The sequence below is a fragment of the Tursiops truncatus genome, chromosome 5 (assembly GCF_011762595.2).
Source record: "Tursiops truncatus isolate mTurTru1 chromosome 5, mTurTru1.mat.Y, whole genome shotgun sequence".
In the NCBI taxonomy this organism is placed as follows: domain Eukaryota; kingdom Metazoa; phylum Chordata; class Mammalia; order Artiodactyla; family Delphinidae; genus Tursiops; species Tursiops truncatus.
In genome coordinates, this window is record NC_047038.1 from 104,142,496 (window position 1) to 104,157,005 (window position 14,510).

The 14,510-nt window shown below is 40.0% G+C and overlaps 1 pseudogene; it reads right to left on the bottom strand.

Moving 5' to 3' along the window:
• Positions 1 to 9,328: 9,328 nt before the first annotated feature.
• Positions 9,329 to 10,983, bottom strand: LOC117312340 (hsp90 co-chaperone Cdc37 pseudogene; annotated as a pseudogene).
• Positions 10,984 to 14,510: the final 3,527 nt, after the last annotated feature.

Here is a 14,510-nt window from a genome sequence, read left to right on the forward strand (position 1 = left end):
CTTTATGGTTGAGACTGAGCCCAGAAACTTTTACATACTTTTCTAGATCTCAGAGTTAAAAAGTGGGACCTGACCTCCAAATCACAGCTCAGTGTTTCTTCTAAAATATCATGCTGTCACTCCACTAACTGACGCCTACTAAGGAATTTGTTATTTAGCTAAACGAATTTTCTAGAAAGCTAGAGCTTTATCCCATTAAGTGGTTAGGTATTCATTATCATTGTAAATAGTCATTATTATTTTCCTTAAACATTACACTTGTATATACCTGCAGAAAATAACTCTGTGCTCTCCTTTAAAGGAAGGCTTTGTTCTATCTTGTTCCAAAATCCAACAGCAAATGATTATAGGAATACAGCAACAAAATGTGATGGAAAATGGTGAAACTGAAAATTAAACTTTTTTTTTTAGATTTAGAAAGATTTGGATTAAAGACTCTTCTTTGGGTGAAGGAGGTCAAAAGTTACAAATTTCCACTTATAAAATAAATAAGTCCTGGGGATGTAATATACAGCATAGTGACTATGGTTAATAATCCTGGGACTTCCCTGGTGGTGCAGTGGTTTGGAATCCGCCTGCCAATGCAGGGGACATGGGTTCAAGCCCTGGTCCGGGAAGATCCCATGTGCCACGGAGCAGCTAAGCCTGTGTGCCACGGCTGCTGTGCCTGTGCTCTGGAGCCCGCGAGCCACAATGAGAAACCCGCACACCGCAATGAAGAGTAGCCCTCGTTTGCCACAACTAGAAAAAGCCTGCAAGCAGCAACAAAGACCCAACACAGCCAAAAATAAATGAATAAATAAATTTATTAAAAAAATAATAATCCTGTATACCAAAAAAGCATGCAGATGGCCAACAGGCACATGAAAAATTGTTCAACATTGCTAATTTCTAGAGAAATGCAAATCAAAACCACAATGAGGTATCTCCTCACTCCGATCAGAATGGTCATCATCAAAAAGTCTACAAATAATAAATATTGGAGAGGATGTGGAGGAAAAGGTACCCTCCTACACTGTTAATGGGAATGTAAATTGGTACAGCCACTATGGAGAACAGTATGGAGGTTCCACAAGATTCATCCTTCTTGGTTTCCTTTATCCTGCCCGTCCCTCTGTAAATATTTCCTTCATAAAAAATGTATTAAAAAATCCTAGCTAAGCGTGCTATCTGTTTCCTGTCAGGACTTGGATTGATTACACTGATCAATAAATACTGAGTATTTTTTTTTAACATTGCTGTATGATCCAGCAATCCCACTCCTGGGCATCTATCTGGAGAAAACTCTAACTTGAAAAGATAGATGCACTCCAATGTTCATAGCCGCAGTACTTACAATAGCCAAGACATGGAAGCAACTTAAATGCTCATAGAAAGATGAATGGATAAATAAGATGTGAGATATATATATATAGTGGAATATTACTCAGCTATCAAAAAGAATGATATAGTGTCATGTGCAGCACCATGAATGGACCTAGAGACTGTCATATTAAGTGAAGTAAGTCAGATGGAAAGACAAATGTCACCTGATAATACTTATACGTGGAATCTTAAAAAATGATACAAATGACACAGACCAACATGCTGTACTCCTAGGGACCCCTTCAGAAGGTGATAGAATGAAAAGAGATTGACGACCAGGAGCCACTGAGAAATGAAGGCTCTCCCTCCTCTATTATGCTGATTAAGGAGCATAAGATTAGTGACCAAGACTAAGGAAATAAAATCACTTGGTTCTGCCCACAGCTACTCCTGGATCCCTCATTCCTAACAACTCCTCAGCACAGGGTGTTTCATACTCCAAAGTTGTACTCAAGTATAGTATTTGTTTAATAAATGTCAGTTCATTAGACTTTGGTTAATCATAAAGATAGATATTAAAATAGCTTTCTAAACCTAGATAAAATCTATCTCTAACAGAGATTGGTATTGTGGGTGAAAGACATGATAACAACCTAAAAGAAGTATCTTTAAATTGAGGCACATAACTGTTCCACCCACCTTTCCTCCTTACTGCCAGCTGGAAAAATGACGTGATGCATGGAGCTCAAGCAGCCTCATTGGACCATGAAATGAGGGTCATGCTCAGGGAAGTGAAAAAAAAAGCTACAAAGAGGCTAGGTCCCTGCCAACTTTATGGAACTCTCATGTTTACTCTTTACTCCCCAAATTCCATACTTATGTGGAAGAAATGGACCTCATGTGTTTAAATCATTATTGAGTTGGGTGTTCTGCCTTTTGAGCTAAATCTAATCCAGAAAGTTATACCACACATGCTTCTTTTCACTTTCCAGATTCCAAAATGTTCTTTCTATAATCTTCTCTCCTGCTCTCCTTGTCCTTATATATTTACCAAAACAAAAGTACTGCTTTTTGATATTTTAATGAGCTTTCAGTGGAAAATGCCTATAAATATATGTGTCCAGTCTACCATCTTTAATAAAAAAACAAACAAACAAAAAACTATCTTGATTACTGATCAATGATACAAATTAAAAAACAGAAATAGACTCACAGACATAGAAAACAGACTTAAGGTTACCAAAGCAATTAGTGGTGGGGTGGGTGGGGAGACAAATTAGGATTTGGGATAGCATATACACACTATTATATATGAAATAAACAACAAGGACCTACTATATAGCACAGGGAATGATATTCAATATCTTGTAACAACATATAATCGAAAATAATCTGAAAAAGAATATATATATATATATATATATGACTGAATCACTGTGCTGTACATCTGAAACTAACACAATATTGTAAATCAAATATACTTCAATTAAAAAAACAAAATTAAATAAACCATAATGTTATAAAAGACCACAGATCCCTACAATATAAAAAAAATAATAATCTTGTGTAGCATATTTGAAGGCTGCTAATAGAGTACACCTTAATATTTCTCATCTCAAGAAAAAAATTGTAACTGTGGTGACAGATACTGACTAGACTTATTATGGCTATCATTTCAAAATATATACAGATATTATATCATTGTGTTGTATACCTGAAATTAATATAATGTTTTATGTCAATTATACCTCAATAAAAATTTTAAGATAATAATCACTAAAAATAAGAAGACTGTTCTGTGGAATTATGACATAAAATCAAATCATAAGATCTGTATTTGTCATGTTTGTCAGTAAGTGCCCCCCTCAGGAAAACACAGTCTGGTTAAGAGCAGGGGCTATGTGCCACATGAAGCAGCTGACTGAGCTGGAAGAGCTTGGCCTTTAGGGGCTTATAGACCCATGTCAGTGACCTACCATCTGTATGTGTCTCACTTCTCTGTGTCTCACTTTCCTCCTCTGTAAATTTGTGATAATACCTACTTCACAGAATGTCTGACATAATTTCCATTGGCCTCAACTCTTTCTCTGTACTTCTGTGTCCCATTTCTCTGCTGACCTGTAAAGACCACATCAGCTTGGCTCCCAAGCCTGTATTCTGGACAAGGGGAATCACTGTCAGGAGATGGGAAGGAAGGAGGAGTGAGAATTCAGGGGAAGTCTCCCTCCTGCCCCCTGACTTTGCAGGGAACTTCCCTGACTACAGCTCAGGCTGAACAACCCTCCTCTGGCTCTGGGTCACCCAGGAATACTGTGCCTTCTGTGCCCCTTTATGTCAGGGGCTGATAACTTTCTACGGTGCTAGTCCCAGGATGAACCCACAAGATTCATCCTTCTTGGTTCCCTTTATCCTGCCCGCCCATCTGTAAATAGTACCTTCATAAAAAATGCCCTCAAAAATCCTAGGTAAGCGTGCCATCTGTTTCCTGTCAGGACTTGGGTTGATTACACTGATCAATAAATACTGAGTATTTTTTTAAAACATCTTTAGTGGAGTATAATTGCTTTACATTGCTGTATAACAAAGTGATTCAGATATATATATATATATATATATATATATATATATATATATATATACACATATATCCCCATATCCCCTCCCTCTTGGGTCTCCCTCCCACCCTCCCTATCCCACAGCTCTAGGTGGACAAAAAGCACCAAGCTGATCTCCCTGTGCTACGCGGCTGCTTCCCACTAGCTATCTGTTTTATATTTGGTAGTGTACATATGTCCATGCCACTCACTCACTTTGTCCCAGCTTACCCTTACCCTTCCCTGTGTCCTCAAGTCCATTCTCTACGTCTGTTTCTTTATTCCTCTCCTGCACCTAGGTTTTTCAGAACCTTTTTTTTTTTTAGATTCCATATATGTGTGTTAGCACACAATGTTTGTTTTTCTCTTTCTGACTTACTCCACTCTGTATGACAAACGCTAGGTGCATCCACTTCACTACAAAAAACTAAATTTCATTCCTTTTCATGGCTGAGTAATATTCTATTGTATATATGTGCCACATCTTCTTTATCACTTCATCTGTTGATGAACACTTAGGTTGTTTCCATGTCCTGGCTATTGTAAATACAGCTGCAATGAACATTGTGGTACATGACTCTTTTTAAATTATGGTTTTCTCAGGGTATATGCTCAGCAGTGGGATTGCTGGGTCATACAGTAGTTCTATTTTTAGATTTTTAAGGAACCTCCATACTGTTCTCTATAGTGGCTATATCAACTAACATTCCCACCAACAGTGCAAGAAGGTTCCCTTTTCTCCACACCCTCTCCCACATTTATAGTTTGTAGATTTTTTGATCATGGTCATTCTGACCAGTGTGAGGTGATACCTCATTGTAGTTTTGATTTGCATTTCTCTAATGATTAATGATGTTGAGCAACCTTTCATGTGTTTGTTGGCAATCTGTATATCTTCTTTGGAGAAATCTCTATTTAGATCTGTGGCCCATTTTTGGATTGGGTTGTTTGTTTTTTTGATATTGAGCTGCATGAGTTGCTTGTATATTTTGGAGATTAATACTTTGTCAGTTGCTTCATTTGTAAATATATTCTCCCATTCTGACGGTTGTCTTTTTGTATTGTTTATGGTTTCCTTTGCAGTGCAAAAGCTTTTAAGCTTCATTAGGTCCCATTTGTTTATTTTTGTTTTTATTTCCATTTCTCTAGGAGGTGTGTCAAAAAGGATCTTGCTGTGATTATGTCATAGAGTGTTCTACGTTTTCCTTTAAGAGTTTGATAGTGTCTGGCCTTACATTTAGGTCTTTAATCCATTTTGAGTTTATTTTTGTTTATGGTGTTAGGGAGTGTTCTAACTTCATTCTTTTACTTGTAAATGTACAGTTTTCCTAGCACCACTTATTGAAGAGGCTGTCTTTTCTCCATTGTATATTCTTGCCTCCTTTATGAAAAATAAGGTGACCATATGTGTGTGGGTTTATCTCTGGGCTTTCTATCCTATTCCATTGATCTATATTTCTGTTTTTGTGCCAGTACCATACTGTCTTGGTTACTGTTGCTTTATAGTAGAGTCTGAAGTCTGGGAGCTTGATTCCTCTGACTCCTTTGCTATTCAGGGTCTTTTGTGTTCCCATACAAATTGTGATTTTTTTTGCTCTAGTTATGTGAAAAATGCCAGTTGAAGTTTGAGAGGGATTGCATTGAATCTGTAGATGGCTTTGGGTAGTATAGTCATTTTCACAATGTTGATTCTTCTAATCCAAGAACATGGTATATCTCTCCTTCTGTTTGTATCATCTTTAATTTCTTTCATTAGTATCTTATAATTTGCTGCATACAGGTCTTTTGTCTCCTTAGGTAGGTTTATTCCTAGGTATTTTATTCTTTTTGTTGCAATGGTAAATAGCAGTGTTTCCTTAATTTCTCTGTCAGATTTTTCATCATTAGTGTATAGGAATTCAAGAGATTTCTGTGCATTAACTTTGTATCCTGCAACTTTACCAAATTCATTGATTAGCTCTAGTTTCTCATACAGTCTTTAGGATTCCCTATGTATAGTATCATGGCATCTGCAAACAGTGACACCTTTACTTCTTTTCTGATTTGGATTCCTTTTATTTCTTTTTCTTCTCTGATTTAGCTGTGGCTAAAACCTCCAAGGCTATGTTGAATAATAGTGGTGAGTAGACAACCTTGTCTTCTTCCTGATCTTAGTGGAAAGGCTTTCAATTTTTCACAATTAAGCATGAGGTTGGCTGTGAGTTTGTCATACATGGCCTTTATTATGTTGAGGTAAGTTCTCTCTAAGCCTACTTTCTGGAGTGTTTTTATCATAAATAGGTGTTGTATTTTGTCGAAAGCTTTCTCTGCATCTATTGAGATGATCATATGGTTTTTATCCTTCAGTTTGTTAATATGGTGTATCACATTGATTGATTTGCATGTATTGAAGAATCCTTGCATTCCTGGGGAAAACCCTACTTGATCATGGTGTATGATCCTTTTAATGTGCTGTTGGATTCTGTTTGCTAGTATTTTGCTGAGGACTTTTGCATCTATGTTCATCAGTGATATTGGCCTGTAGTTTTCTTTTTTTGTGACATCTTTGTCTGGTTTTGGTATCAGGGTGATGGTGGCCTCATAGAATGAGTTTGGAAGTGTTCCTCCCTCTGCTATATTTTGGAAGAGTTTAAGAAGGATAGGTGTTAGCTCTTCTCTAAATGTTTGATAGAATTCGCCTGTGAAACCATTTGGTCCTGAGCTTTCATTTGTTGGAAGATTTTTAATCACAGTCTCAGGTTCAGTGCTTGTGATTGGTATGTTTATATTTTCTGTTTCTTCCTGGTTCAGTTGTGGAAGGTTGTGCTTTTCTAAGAATTTGTCCATTTCTTCCAGATTGTCCATTTTATTGGCATGTTGTTGCTTGTAGTAGTTTCTCATGATCCTTTGTAATTCTGCGGTGTCAGTTGTTGCTTCTCCTTTTTCATTTCCAATTCTATTGATTTGAATCTTCTCTCTTTTTTTCTTGATGAGTCTGGCTAATGATTTATCAATTTTGTTTATCTTCTCAAAGAACTAGCTTTTAGTTTTATTGATCTTTGCTATTGTTCCCTTCATTTCTTTTTCATTTATTTCTGATCTGAGCTTTATGATTTCTTTCCTTCTGCTAACTTTGGGGCATTTTTTGTTTTTCTTTATCTAATTGCTTTAGGTGTAAGCTTAGATTGTTTATTTGAGATGTTTCTTGTTTCATGACGTAGGATTGTATTGCTATAAATTTCCCTCTTAAAACTGCTTTTGCTGCATCCCATAAGTTTTAGTTCATCATGTTTTCATTGTCATTTGTTTCTAGGTATTTTTTGATTTCCTCTTTGATTTCTTCCATGTTCCCTTGGTTATTATGTAGTGTATTGTTTAACCTCCATGTGTTTATATTTTTTACAGATTTTTTCCTGTAATTGATATCAAGTCTCATAGTGCTGTGGTCAGAAAAGATACTTGATATGATTTTATTTTTCTTAAATTTACCAAGGCTTGATTTGTGACCCGAGATATGATCTATCCTGGAGAATGTTCCATGAGCACTTGAGAAAAATGTGTATTCTGTTGTTTTTGGATGGAATGTTCTATAAATATCAATTAAGTCCATCTTGTTAAATGTATCATTTAAAGCTTGTGTTTCCTTATTTATATTCATTTTGGATGATCTGTCCATTGGTTAAAGTGGGGTGTTAAGGTCCCCTATGATTATGTTACTGTCGATTTCCCCTTTTATGCCTGTTAGCATTTGCCTTATGTATTGAGGTGCTCCTATGTTGGGTGCATAAATATTTACAATTGTTATATCTTCTTCTTGGACTGATCCCTTGATCATTTTATGTAGTGTCCTTCTTTGCCTCTTGTAAGAGTCTTTATTTTTAAGTCTATTTTGTCTGATATGAGAATTGCTACTCTAGCTTTCTTTTGATTTCCAGTTGCATGGACTATCTTGTTCTATTCCCTCACTTTCAGTCTGTATGTGTCCCTGGGTCTGAAGTGAGTCTCTTATATGCAGCATATATATGGGTCTTGTTTTTGTATCCATTCAGCCAGTCTATGTCTTTTGGTTGGAGCATTTAACCTGTTTACATTTAAGGTAATTATCGATATGTATGTTCCCTATTACCATTTTCTTAATTGTTTTGGGTTTTTTATTGTAGGTCTTTTCCTCCTCTTGTGTTTCCTGCCCAGAGAAGTTCCTTTACATTTGTTGTAAAGCTGGTTTGGTGGTGCTGAATTCTCTTAGCTTTTGCTTGTCTGTAAAGGTTTTAATTTCTCCCTCGAATCTGAATGAGATCCTTGCTGGGTAGAGTAACTTTAGTTGTAGGTATTTCCCTTTCATCACTTTAAATATGTCCTGCCACTCCCTTCTGGCTTGCAGAGTTTCTGCTGAAAGATCAGCTGTTAACCTTATTGGGATTCCCTTGTGTGTTATTTGTTGTTTTTCCCTTGCTGATTTTAATTTTTTTCTTTGTATTTATTTTTTGACAGTTTGATTAATATGTGTCTTGGTGTGTTTCTCCTTGGATTTATCCTGTATGGGACTCTCTGCACTTCCTCGACTTGATTGGCTATTTCCTTTCCCATATTAGAGAAATTTTCAACTATAATCTCTTCAAATATTTTTTCAGTCCCTTTCTTTTTCTCTTCTTATTCTGGGCCCCCTATAATTTGAATGTTGGTGTGTTTAATGTTGTCCCAGAGGTCTCTGAGACTGTCCTCAATTCTTTTAATTCTTTTTTCTTTATTCTGCTCTGTGGTAATTATTTCCACTATTTTATCTTCCAGGTCACTTATCTGTTCTTCTGCTTCAGTTATTCTTCTATTGATTCCTTCTAGAGAATTTTTAATTTCATTTTTCTGTTGTTCTTTATTGTTTGCTCTTTAGTTCTTCTAGGTCCTTGTTAAATGTTTATTGTATTTTCTCCATTCCATTTCCATGATTTTGCATATCTTTAATAACAGTACTCTGAGTTCTTTTTCAGGTAGACTGCCTATTTCCTCTTCATTTGTTTGGTCTGGTGAGTTTTTACTTTGCTCCTTCATCTGTTGTATATTCGAAGATAATTGCTGTTTACTATATAGAATACTCAGTGTGGATGAACAGTGAAAACAGCCCACAGTGACTGGAGCAAGCCCCTCTGCTGCGGACCTCATCCCTACCCTGTGGACCAGGCTGGCAACCTCTACCTGTCCCTGGATCCCCGAGCCTTTTGCATAATGCTGAAGTGGGGCGAGCTGCAGGCAGTGAAGTCCCTTGACTCAAAGTAAAGACTTGGATGAGCACTGTGGGTATGGCAGCGGTGGAGAGGTTGGGCAGGCCCCTACAGGCTAGGTGGGGGAGCAGCAAAAGTGGAGGAAGCCAGGAGCTAGGGAGATGGTGTCTATTTTTGTTTTCTGAAAAGGGGCACACAGGGACCTGCAGGCAGTCAGGCAGCAGCTGAGGTGGGTCATGTGCTGACATCTTTCTCATCACCTGGCTTGGAGGCTTCCAGCAAAGGGTCCCTGGGACTCATCTCCTCCTCCTCCTTGGCCTCGTTGGACTTGGAGCTGGGGACCCAGAGGCTGGAGTTGATGCAATGATGCATGTGGTACTTCATGTTGGTGGGATCCATCTTGCTGACAGCATCTTGTAGAATCTGCACATCATTCACCTCAAAGCATTTCTGGAGTTCCTCAGGGAGGGACTCGTATACCTTGATGGGGTCCAGGCTGCTCGGCCAAGCTGCTGCTTGCACTCCTCCTCCTCGTACTCCTTCATGACCTTGATGCGCAGCTTGGCCCGGCCCCACACGCAGTCTTTGAAGGCCTCCAACTCGTCATTGAAGCCCTCCATGTACTGACGGTCGGCAGTCTTGATCTTGGTGAAGAACTGCCAGAAGCAGGCACGAGGGTCCACCTTCAGGCTCTTGGCCAGCTCCAGGATGAACTGCATGACAATGGTCTGGTGGGCCACCTGCTCCATCAGTGCACATTTCTCCTCCACCTTTAGGTCAAAGCACCAAATAACCAGGTAGTTGGCGGTCTCCTCGCACACCAGGTGGACGTTGTCCAACAGGTACTTCTGGCTGTCATCCCAGCAGTGGAGCATGCTGAAGTGCTTGATCTGTTTCTCATACTTTTCCATGAAGGTTTTGTGTTTCTGCTCCCTCACCTCCTCCAACTCCACCTCCGCCTGCTCAGGCTTGGTATTGACCATGCTCTTGCTGAAGCCGTCCTTGCTGAGCGTGTCCACGTTCCAGGCCATGCTCTTCTCCTTCTTGCACATCTCCTCTAGCTTCTGCTCCCAGCTACGCTCCTCCTTGCGCAGCTGCTCTGCCTTAGCCTGCAGCCGTTACAGCTGCCCTCGCCCTTGGCCACCTCCAGCCCCTTCAGCTTCCACTGGCACTCGGACACCTGTCTTCTCATTTTGCTTAACTTACTGTGTTTGGGGTCTCCTTTTTGCCGGCTGCAGGTTCGTAGTTCCCATTGTTTTTGGTGTCTGCCCCCAGTGGGTAAGGTTGATTCAATGGGTTGTGTAGGCTTCCTGGTGGAGGGGACTGGTGCCTGTGTTTTGGTGGATGAGGCTGGATCTTGTCTTTCTGGTGGGCAGGACCATGTCTGGTGGTGTATTTTGGGATGTCTGTGACCTTATGATTTTAGGCAGCCACTCTGCTAATGGGCGAGAATGTGTTCCTGTCTTGCTAGTTGTTTGGCATGGGATGTCCAGTATGGGAGCTTGCTGGTCATTGAGTGGAGCTGGGTCTTAGCATTGAGACGGAGATCTCTGGGAGACCTCTCGCCAATTGAAATTACATAGGGCCAGGTTGGCTCTGGTGGCTTAATGTCCTGAATTTGGCTCTCCCACCTCAGAAGTTCAGACCTGACACCCGGCCGGAGCACCAAGACCCTGTCAGCCACATGGCCATGGACATAGGGAGTTTCTTGCCTTTTGGGAAGTCTGAGGTCTTCTACCAGTGTTAAGTTGGTGTTCTGTAGGAGTTGTTCCACATGTAGATGTATCTTTGATGTATTTTTGGGGAGAAAGGTGATCTCCATGTCTCACTCCTCTGTCATCTTTTTCTTTCTTTTTTTTTTTTTTGTGGTACATGGGCCTCTCACTGTTGTGGCCTCTCCCATTGCAAAGCACAGGCTCCAGACGCGCAGGCTCAGCGGCCTTGGCTCACAGGCCTAGCCACTTCGCGGCACGTGGGATCCTCCCAGACCGGGGCACGAACCCGTGTCCCCTGCATCAGCAGGCGGACTCTCAACCACTGTGCCACCAGGGAAGCCCTCCTCTGTCTCTTGAAGGTCCTCCCCTGTCACCCTCAAACTCCACAGTCAGTGAGAAAAGCAATGAGCAATGAAGGGCTCAGTGTGGCTACTGCCAATACTGAGTATTATTATCATAAGTCCTAAACTTTTCATACCTTTTGTAGACACTATACATTTGGAAAACATGGTCATAAATGAAGAGCAGAGAATTCATAGAAGGTTCCTACAGAAAACAGGCACTGAGGATGTGAGGGTGATCTGACCATAACAGCTGTCTCTCCTTTAATGGCCATGGGTGATTTGGCTGATCTGAATATATATACACATATATATTAGATAGCATGTAAGTTTTTTTGTTTCTTTTACCAGAGAAAGCAGTTTTAAAATGAAACCAAGAAACTGGTAAAAAAAGATAATCAAAGGTGGCTCCTCTTTTATGTGCTTACTCTCCACGGCCTGCTTGTCCGTCCACCTGCAACCCCCCGGCATGAGAATGCAAACAGACATTCCATTGAAGGGATTTCAAGGAAGGGAAGAAGTAACACACAGAATGTTATTAGTATGTTTGTAGGGTGGGTGGGAGAGTTTCTGCTGTTAAAGAATTCTGCCTCTGGGGATTCCCTGCTGACGCAATGGTTGAGAGTCCGCCTGCTGATGCAGGGGACACGGGTTTGTGCCCCGGTCCGGGAAGATCCCACATGCCGCGGAGCGACTGGGCCTATGAGCCATGGCCGCTGAGCCTGCGCGTTCGGAGCCTGTGCTCCGCAACGGGAGAGGTCACAACAGTGAGAGGCCCGCGTACAACAGCAAAAAAAAAAAAAAAAAAAAGAAAAAGAAAAAAGGAATTCTGCCCTTGGCCCTAGGCACTCTGCCTGTTTAGGTGCAGGTGGGAGCTTGCACTCTCACTCTCATAGTTTCTGCCTCGCAAGGCTTCCTCTCTTCATTCCCTGACCTCCTTTCTCCTTGTTGCTCTCTCTTGTCTGCCACGAGGATTATAGGCATGGTCACCCAGTACCACCTGGAGCCATCAGTCTTTCAGTCAGGCAAAAGATTTTCCCGGAGTCAGATGATACAAAACTTACATAAAATCACATGTATCTACTTTGCTTTCCTATATGGAAAGCTTTTCCATTCATTAAAAATAAATTGTGGGAATGTAAATTGATACAATCACTATGGAGAACAGTATGGAGGTTTCTTAAAAAACTAAAAATAGAACTACCCAGGAATCCCACTACTGGGCATATACCCTGAGAAAACCATAATTCAAAAAGAGTCATGTACCACAATGTTCATTGCAGCACTATTTACAATAGACAGGACATGGAAGCAACCTAAGTGTCCATCGACAGATGAATGGATAAAGAAGATGTGGCACATATATACAATGGAATATTACTCAGCCATAAAAAACAAACAAAATTAAGTTATTTGTAGTGAGGTGGATGGACCTAGAGTCTGTCATACAAAGTGAAGTAAGTCAGAAAGAGAAAAACAAATACCGCATGCTAACACATATATATGGAATATTAAAAAAATGGTATTGGTGAACCTAGTGGCAGGGCAGGAATAAAGACATAGACATAGAGAGTGGACTTGAGAACATGGGGAAGGGGGAAGGGTAAGCTGGAACGAAGTGAGAGAGTGCCATTGACATACATACACTACCAAATGTAAAATGGTTAGTAGAAAGCAGCCGCATAGCACAGGGAGATCAGCTCGGTGCTCTGTGACCACCTAGAGGGGTGGGATAGGGAGGGTGGGAGGGAGGGAGATGTAAGAGGGAAGAGATATGGCGACATATGTATATGTATAACTGATTCACTTTGTTACAAAGCAGAAACTAACACACCATTATTGTAAAGCAATTATACTCCAATAAAGGTGTTTAAAAAAAAAAAGAAAATATATGGATCGTTCCCTCAGGACCTCAATTGGTAAACACTGTCTGCACATTTACATCACATTCTCATTTTACAGTAGATAATAAAAATAAAATTAGCTGTTTCCAGCCCTGCTCTGATCCTCTGTGAGAAATAGAAACTGTCAGAGATGAAACAGTAACACGTAAGCAACTCTTGCATCTTTCAGTCCCTTATAGGAAATTCTGAGATATGGAAAGAAAACAACTGAAAAATCAATGGTCCAGTTCATATTTTAAATAACAAAGAAGGCTGAAGTAGACTTTTCCATATCATCACCCTATCGTATATAAACTACCCAGGCGTGTCCCCACACAAATCTCTGGCTAAATCTGCAAGGGGCAGTACCGTCTCCTCAAAGACTCCCACCCCTCGTTCCAGAAAGCCTAGATTTATACCAGAGGGAAAAATTTAATTAAAGGATTAAAATAAAAGTCATTAATGCCTGCTGAATTAAATGTGGACACCAGGTGCTATTGAAAGAAGAGCCCTTCTCTGTTATCTTTGCAGGATGCATTGTTAAGAGACATCTGGAGATGCTCGCAAATAAGGCATTGACCTCTTTGGGATGCAGCAGCATTCAGGTTAGTGACACGGATGAAGTGACCAAAAGATGTGAGGTCTGTGGTGTATTTCAATAGGAAGAAGGGAAAATATATCAGAAAACAAACCCATAAAGAGACACTTAACACAGTCCCCAAGATATATGATCTGTTAACAGAAGAACAGACCTTTAAAAACTGTCCTAGAGATGGTTTGGAGTATTCTCAGCTGTGTTTTGGCAAATTATGTGTACAAAATTGCATAGGAAGTCATTAAAAAAAAATCATTCTTGGGTCCCACCCTCAGATACTGTGATGTAATTGGAATGGGGTATAGCCTGGACATTAGGATTTTTAAAAAGTTTCCCAAATGATTCTAATGTGCACTAAGGTTCAAGCACCAGTGGAAATCATTATATTAGACCATACAGGGTTTTGTTTCTTTTCAACCAATATAGCATTTACCAACCCATTCTATAATTATATTTTCATTAAAAGCAAAAATTACAATCACGTATCAATTAAATATAGTGGAATGGGAACATGCAGTGTAGAAGACCTGGGCCCGCAGCTCTGCCAGTGTATTTACACAGGCTTAAAGCTCCCAGATTTGTCTGGATATGGGCTTCATCAGCTATAATATGAAAAGAAGATTCACGACCAACAGATTTGTTCTCCTAGCACTGTGAAGTATTGTCTCATTTAAACTACACTCAGTTTTGTGACTGTTTACTGTTTATTACAGATGAGAAGACAAACTCAGAATTTTCCAGCTCACATAACTACTAAGTGTGAAAATGAGGGCTTGAAACCTGGCCTTGCTGCCCCCAGGTGGGACAGTCAGATTCATCCCACTAACATCTTGATGCTTTCAAGAGGACCCAAGAGCCTTAAAATTCTGTAGGACTATCAGC